This window comes from Aptenodytes forsteri, unplaced genomic scaffold, assembly GCF_000699145.1.
Source record: "Aptenodytes forsteri isolate BGI_AS27 unplaced genomic scaffold, ASM69914v1 Scaffold382, whole genome shotgun sequence".
In the NCBI taxonomy this organism is placed as follows: domain Eukaryota; kingdom Metazoa; phylum Chordata; class Aves; order Sphenisciformes; family Spheniscidae; genus Aptenodytes; species Aptenodytes forsteri.
This window is the reverse complement of record NW_008794625.1, coordinates 749,206-757,604: the sequence shown is the minus strand read 5'-3', so window position 1 is coordinate 757,604 and position 8,399 is coordinate 749,206.

Here is an 8,399-nt window from a genome sequence, read left to right as displayed (position 1 = left end):
AATTCTGTTTTGCTATACCTCCAACTATAAGATTAGGGGGATGATGGGAACCTTCCTTCTGTGGAAAAAAGTCATAAAATGTGTATGCTAAAAGGGAAGGTTGAATTCTGTCAGAAAACATCAGTTTCCTCCATTGACAGTTCCTCCGTACATACCTTAGGTTTTTACAGCATTTGTTGCTTCTTAGCACCTATTTGGTAGTGCGAATTTCAATGCATCTCTGTTTCTTTTGCAGTTATTCTCTATTTGTTGTGTGTGCATGCATATAAATGTGTTCAGGAGAAAGCATTTTTCTTCTACTAGTCTTAAAATGTTTTTATCTGCTATTTATGGAGAGCACCTCTCTAGAGCAAAACTGAAATAATACGGATAGAAGTGTTATTCCTCCCCCCTCCCTTTCCCACTCAAAAGATCCCAGAACATGGGAGTACTTCCCTGAAAATGAGTAAAGCCCCCTAGGATATTGCCTCCTGTAGGGGAAAGGGAGCAGGCCTATTGCAGCCCATTAATTTGACACCTGCTGCTTTCCATAAAGAGGGATGAGTGTGAAAATAAAGAAGTTAGATAATCAACATTAGATACTAATTTAATAGTCAAGTTTGAAATGGGCTATTCCCACCCCTAAGTGTTGCTGCGGTCACTTGGAAGAGGAGCGGCTGCAGGGATTACACTAAGGGTGGGGATCCACAAACAAGAATGCAGTGAATAACTTGACAAAATTGTGCAGTGCTCTACCCATTGCAAAGAAGCCTTCACCTCTTGCTGGAGTTTTTTGGCATCTAGAAGAGTTTATCTTCAAGTAACATGTAGAGTGTAAGGTGAATTGCAAAAGAGGAATGCAGACAGCTTCTCCTATCAGCACATTGTTTTGGTTAAGACTCTGCTGGAGTTTTGTAAAAATGCAATTGGGGGAGGGGAAACAAGACAAAGTCAGCATGTCCTCTGGGTTTCCTTGGTTAATCAAACAAGCTTATTAGGAAATTAACACTTCTAGGGTTAGAAAAGAATTGTCATGCTATTTTAGTTTTCATATGGCTTCAAACACTGTATCCGGCTGTCTAAAAACCAACCAAACAGAAAAATAAGCTCTTGTAGCTCTGGCTGTAAATGCAAAGGTGGGGGGACAGGAGCCTGCATTGTCAGCGGTGGCATGGCAGGTTTATTTTGAGAAAGGAATATTTTTAGGTCTGACATGTTGTGGGTGGCTGTGGATCTTGCAGCGCTCTGGATGCTGGCAAGAGCAAAATTCTCAGCAAATCACCTTTTCCATTAATTTTTCAGCTTTTTTGGAGGGTTATCTGATAACTTCTGCAAATATTAGCTGTTCTTTCATGACTTGTATAAGATGATCGTTGTAAGAACTGCCTACTTGCAGGGCTGGGCATCCTGTACTTCCCTCTCCTGACTAGATCAGTGTGACTCTTACAGGATCCCTGATGCAAAGAGCCTCCTGGAAAATTCAGATGTATTTTTCAATATTTGATTAAAATGTGCTCTTGCATTTTCTAGCTCATTTTTGCAGAGAATTAACCAAAAAAAAATGAATCTGCTTGATGTGTTGACTTTAAATGAACCGTTTCACAGCACTGAGAATCACTATTAGCTTTGTGGACTTTATCCTTTACATTGAAGACACTGTACCGCTCTTCCCAGCATGATGGTGGTGTTCTCTGCCCAGAATGGCTCTTGAGTAGTCACCTTAATCTTTCTTTTACCAGGCTTGCCACCATGCTATCTAGTTTTCTTCTTCCTTTGCTCCTGCCATTTCTCTCTCTCCTGTGATATTTCTTAACCAGCTTTTGGCCCACAGGAGGTTCAGTGGTTGCTGACTGCTTCCTCAACTGTTTTTACGCTTAGTGGCCTTTACATTCTGTGGTTTTGCAGTTTATCCTGTTAGAATTAGGACCATATTGCACTTCTCAGGTAACTGAAGCATGCAAAGTAAAGCCTCTAATTTCAAAATAATTTAAAGATGAGTTAAAATATAGGGTATCGTTGTGGTGATTAAATGCCATCCATGCTTCGTGAGCCTCAGAGTCCCATACAGTCAGCTGGAGAGCTCACAGCGTTCTGTGCACTTACCTGCTTTCTCAAAGAACGGAGTGAATTGGGGGAGGTATGTGCAGTTTCTTTTTTTTTTTTCCTTAAAAAATTGAAATCTTAAATAAGCAAAATAGCAAACGTCAACATTGCTGGGGAGGAGGGGGCTGTAGATATTTGTACTAGTTCTGTGATGTAGAAATTAATGAACACTTGTAAATGCTTGAATAAGGGGTGCTGTGATCAAACATGCTTTTCCTTCCTCAGAGGTATCCCAGCTGAGTTCTGTCCTTTACCCATGGAGGTCCCCTGTCCTGGTCTTTATTCTCTTCTCTAGGATGTTCATACTGAAACAGGCTCGCAATGAAATGAGGGATTATCTATTGTGGTCCAGTGCCTTTAATGAAACTATGTGAATGAGTGAGGGATAGTGTGTGGGTATGAGTCACCCTGGAACTACATGTTCTCTCCAGGACAACCTTCAGGAGGAGGGGGCGGGCAACATCTGCAAGGATACTGGGGAGAAGGTTACTGCAGGCAAACTTTGTTATTTGATCACTGGTGAAAAGACAAGGAGGGAAACGCTCAGCTCCACAGACTGGCAGTTGCTAAGCTGTATTTGGACAGGTACACAGATGATAATATCTGAGTAATACCAAGGAGCATTACAGCCATTAACAAGACAAGATTTGCAAATTCCTTGTCAGCAAATGCCTTTAGGAAGTATACAGCAGGAAGTAAAGAAAGGAGTCCCTGTCTCATAATCCACAGCCATTTCTGTGTTGCCTGAAGACCTTTCTTTTACCCTGTGCAGTTGAGAGACATTTCCTGAGTGCAAATGCTGCTTTGGGACTAATGCACTTATGTCGTTCTGTAATAGCAGGAAAATAGACCTCACTGTGGCATGTTCTAGGAGCATATTTAATGTACAGGTTGTATCTATAGCTGTGAAATTCAGGGAGTTGTGAAGGCTAAAAACTTAAGTAAATAAATATAAATAAAATATACAAATACTATATTTCATAAATGTATTATTCTAGTCTTAAATCTGGATTAGACAAAAGTGGAACGATCAGCAATGAAGAAGCTATTTGCTAGTAGCTGATTTTAATGTCATTCCAGACATACAAATATGTAACTCCCTCCTATCCCATCATGTATTGTTTCTTAAAAATATATTGTGTGGCAGATGAACCTCTCTTTTATTTATCGTAAGCAATGTAAATCTATACGGTTTTCCAAAGAGCACTTAAAAAGCAAATGTTGAACAGAAGGAACTTTTTGCTGAAGCAAAGTTTGATTACACATTTGCACTCTTTGATTACTCAAAGTTTGGTTATGCACTTATTAGAATAAGTCCCGTGAAAATCTCATGTGGTCAAACATATCCCTGTGGAAATCCATCATGCTGGATTTGGTTCCTCAGCTTTTTTCTTTTTCTTTTTTTTTTTCTTCTTTTTTTTTAGGATCTTAAATGGATTTTTGTTTTATGGGTGAGAATTAACAGAGAAATTTCACTGTATGCCTCTACATTCAGAGGGAATCAACAAGGTTTCACTTCCCTTTTGCTGGAGCTGTTAGCAAAAGAAGGAAGACACCTGTAGTGTTTCACTCTTTTTAAAATAAGTGTCTATTCAACCCTTTTTTAAACTATCTGATAGGGGGCCGTAATTTATCATTAAAAAAGTCTTCCAGCTGAACTTCAGTTCTTCACAATGGACTATTCTTGGAGCGTCTCTATCCACAGCTAGATCAGCTTCCTTGATGTCAGTAATCAACAGCAAATAATTTGGGGGAGTTAACTAGCAAAAGAAAAGCTCTGGGACTAGCAATCACTTTGCTCAAACTTCCTCTAGTTTCCCCACTTTTATGTCCCTGGTTTTGCCCTTTCTTTCACGTCGAAGGGTCTAGTTAAGTGAACCTGTTCATTGGCTGGACTGTTTTCGTGATTTTTTGTGCAGACTGTATGAAACGTCTCTCTTTAAGAGGTAAATGAGAGTTCAGTGTAGGCAAGAGTAAGAGTATACTGTTCCCCTTTGGTTCCTGGCAATAAACTCTCATAACCCCCTGACTGGTAGTACTTCTGCTCCAGAAAGCGGCCCTTTTTCCAGGAACTGAAATAAATGCTTTAGAAGTACCAAATTTTGCAAAATAGCTGCAGGGTTTCTTACCAGTTGGTACAATGGCAAAAATGAGACACAACTTAATGCCCAACACTTCCAAATAGATTACATTGACTTCTGCACTTTTTCACACCCTTCATTGACAGACACAAGTCAGCCCGTTCTGACCACTACATCCCTTCTGAGGGCACCCATGTTACACCTGCCCATGTCCTTGGCTCCTGCGTGACCAGCGATGGTGTGTAGCACCATTCTGGTGAATTCCAGCTGACTCAGGTTCATGTGCAAAGGCTGATACATAGCAGCAAACTTACCAGAGGAACACCCCACAGCATCTGAATTCTGACGGAGCTGCTTTTCAAATCAAGAGATTAATTTACTGTCGTGAAAGTCCTGAGGTAGCCTAGAGAGATAATGAACACAGAGAATGTATCAATGAAAAGTCATAATGCACGTAAAAATGCAGTCTGAAAAAGATAAATTGGGTCAGCACAATAGTGGCAATTCCTTCTAATTCAACTACTTTGACAAGGGGAAACGTCCTAAAACACTGACGATCTAGCAATGCTATTCTTATCAAATAAATTCAGTATCCCTCTTGCAAATTTCTTCCTCATCCTGTGAATAACCTGAGTTAGAACAGCTGGATAGGGAACAACTCTGTCTTACAGATGCTGCAATTCAGATTATATTTTATTAAGCTGAAATGAGAGACATAGCAAACTCTCCTAGGGAGTTCAGAAGTTTCCACCCTTCTAGTAATTGCATACTGTACAGGAAATGGAGGTTAAAAAAAAAATTACAAAAAGTCATTCAGGGTACCTCTGATAGAGTCATTGCCTTGAAATAAGTTCTCATCTCAGAAATCCTCTGAAATGAAAGAATTAGGGAAGCCTTTTGGCAGTTCTTGGTATTTGTCAATAAATAAGCGTGGAGGAAGGTAGCTAGTTCTGAGCTCTAGTGCTGTCTCCGTTAGCCTCCTAGCCCTGTGCAGGATACTGCATTGCATGTCTGTATTTAAAACGAAACTCTCTAGGCCTCTGCCTGCTCAAATCCCTGCACAGATGTATTGCTTTCTCTTCTTATCACAACTGCTTTCCCCCATGGACACCATCTTTTAAAAAGTGCAATATTTGCTCTTCCTACGAAGTAGAATTGAAAGTATTTTGTATTGTTAATCCTACATACAAACAGACGAGCATTATCAATGTGCTGCTTTCATCTCACTAGAGTGATGTAAGATAAAAACTCAGCACTTGCCTGAAACTAGAGATTCGGGTCACTCTTGAACACACCAAATCTTTCTCGCTCTGGGAGTACAGCTGTGCTAGATGCTTCACTCCAGCCACCTGGACTCAAACTAGACCTTAAAGGGAGAGCAACCTTTTTCCTCCTCCTTCCTCTCCTTCCCCCTCACGACAACTATGTAAGAAGGAAAAAAAAAAAAACAAAAAAAACAAACCCGCAACAGTAAGTCTGTGCTGTTGGCTCTTGAGAATAAGGTTGTTTTGGCAGTTGCAGATCCTGACAGTCACTATAAAAGGGATGCTTTATACTCAGTTTATGCTTTGTGAGATAATTCTCCAAAAAACTTTGGAGTACTGGGAGTGTTTCATCCATACTAGTGCCAGAATGATCGGTTTCCTCTCTTGAGTGGAGAGCAAGAGCATTATCTGGGAAGCTGAACGCTTAATTTTTTGTTTTTTTCAGTGTCTGAGTCATTAACAGGTGAATGGTTGAGGATCAGAAGGTCCTGTACCATGTTCTTATTTCTTCTGACTGCCTATAATCTACCTCAAATTGACTATTAGCTTCATGTACATTAAACGAGGTGTTGTGTAACCTCTCAAAAGGAAGGAAGTACTTGCTTGCAATTTATAGATGAGACACTTTAAACATAAATTTCACTTAGTCTGTCCAAATTCATAAAGCTAAGACTCCCCAAGGTCTGATATACAGTTTTTGCCCACTGGATTATACTGAAATTGCTTCATGCTTCTGTAGGAAATTGAACGCTCTATGTAGCAGGGTTACCTGGACTTCTTTAGGTGTGTCAGGTACTTCACAATCTGTCAGTGAAAAAGGGTGTTGTGGATGCTAATGTATTTTATTTGGTCTATTTTACAGAATAAACACAAGATTAAATATATTCCATTAAAATATCCGTATTTGAGTTTAAATCATTACAAATGCAAAAATCTTGGGGGGGGGAAAGCTGTAAATTGTGACATTAACCTAATTGTACTTCCTTTGAGGCTCCATTAGAATAGTAAATTAGTTACACTACAAATCACCATGCTATGCAAAATATTTTCTGTAGTTCTGTCTTTGTAGTATACCAGCCAAAACTGGTCTATTGCTAGTCACTCTTACGAAAACTGAACAATGCATAATACATAAATTAAGCAACATGGAGTACTGGTGGGATTACATTATTATGAAAAGTACAGCTATGTTAACTCTTGCAAGATTGGTTACTAGTAGGATATTCAGGAAAACTTAATTCATACAGGACTTAAGGTATCTTAAGTATATAATTAATCATGTAGATTTCAATTCATGTCCTGGAATGTCCTTAAATTGACATGAATTTCTGATTTAGCACTCTGTCAGGAATATTAATATGCATCAATAATTATGAGAATAATTATAAACACTTATTCTACTTCTTTCTTCCTGAAAATGTATGTATAGTTAACAGTAGTGTCACTGACTTAATCTGGAGGAGAATTTGATTCTATATACATGGTAACACAAGTAGTCAGCAAATCTGTATTCATTAAGTTAAATTTTCATCAAAAATGACATTTGGAGGTTGGCTGCATGAGAAAACATGTCAAATCAGGAAATACAACAGATAACCATCTCTAATACACATAACTATCTAAGCTAGATAAATGGGCAATACAGAAATTAACTGGCTCAGTGCTAATAAATGCAAATCCATGCACACTGAAAGTGAAAAAGAAAGTGTTTGAAAGGCACTAGATTGACTTGGTTTACATTGTTGAATCTGAAGAGATTGTGAAAGTGTAAAATAAAGTTATATAAAAGGTGATATAAAAAAATGCTCAGATTGAAATTTTATGCTTCAAGAAAATAATTATTGTGCACTTCTATCTTCACATTTGAAGCAAGATGCATAAGAAATAAAAATCCTACATACAGTGTGCACTATATTTCCATCTTTTAATAACTTCAATTTTAAATTATAGGCAATTATTAGGGAAAAAAAAGTAGCCTGCAATTTTACTTAGTTTCTCAGAATTCATTCTTTTCTTGCTGCTACTTTAGGTGTAAATATTCAACAAATATTAAAGGAGCATTAAATTGGTATCATTGCTTCAGTGAAGGCTTTCTGTCGGCAAGTATCAACTGGCTCAATTAAGTACTTGGAGTTTTTATGCTGCTTTGACATGCAGCCAATAACCAAATTCCAAAGGACTTCACCCTGGCTTTTCTGTCCTCTTTGAGTGCTAGAAATGGCTAATAAAATACTAAGTTGAAATCAACTCGCAGAATACTACCAGGACAGAACATTCAGCCACGTATCTGACAAATTCAGCAAGGGACACAGATCTTCTGCATCTATATAATGAATCACATCTGATGGAGAGAAACAAGGTTGTGGGGGAATGGATTAAGATCATTTGTTGCACTGATATCTTTGGTGTACTTAAAAGCATGTAACAAAAGTAAAACCACAAAACATTGTGGGCTGGGACCTTCTGATTCTCGTGTCAACCAGATGTTTGCTGGCCCTGTCTATTTAGACTGAATGTATCAGTTTGGCATGTGTGGAGGAGAGGAAATGGTTGACATCAGTGAAAACGTTGCCTATAGTGCTCTGCTCACTATCTTTTCCATCTGAGGCTGCTTACCCTTTCAGAAAAGCTAATGTGAGCTTATGGTTTGTTCTGGGAGATGGATCTGGAAAAGGCCCAAGCTGTGTGAGGAGGAGTCCTTTTCTTCCTCCTAAGCCAGCGGAAGATTACAGGCTGTGTAGACCATGACCCTTAGATCATGGCCCTTAGCTATTCCCTTGTTCCTCACATTCATACAGGATGCTTTTGCTGACAGATGATTTACAAGACGGAGGGTGTTGCAAGCAGAGGAAGAGCAGTGACTAAGTTCACTGCCTTGCAGGAAGTCCACAGCCCTACACAACACTTTGTGAAGGGACAGCAGGAATGTTTCCTCTGTTGGGCCAAGGCATGCAGAACTGTGATTGGAGCT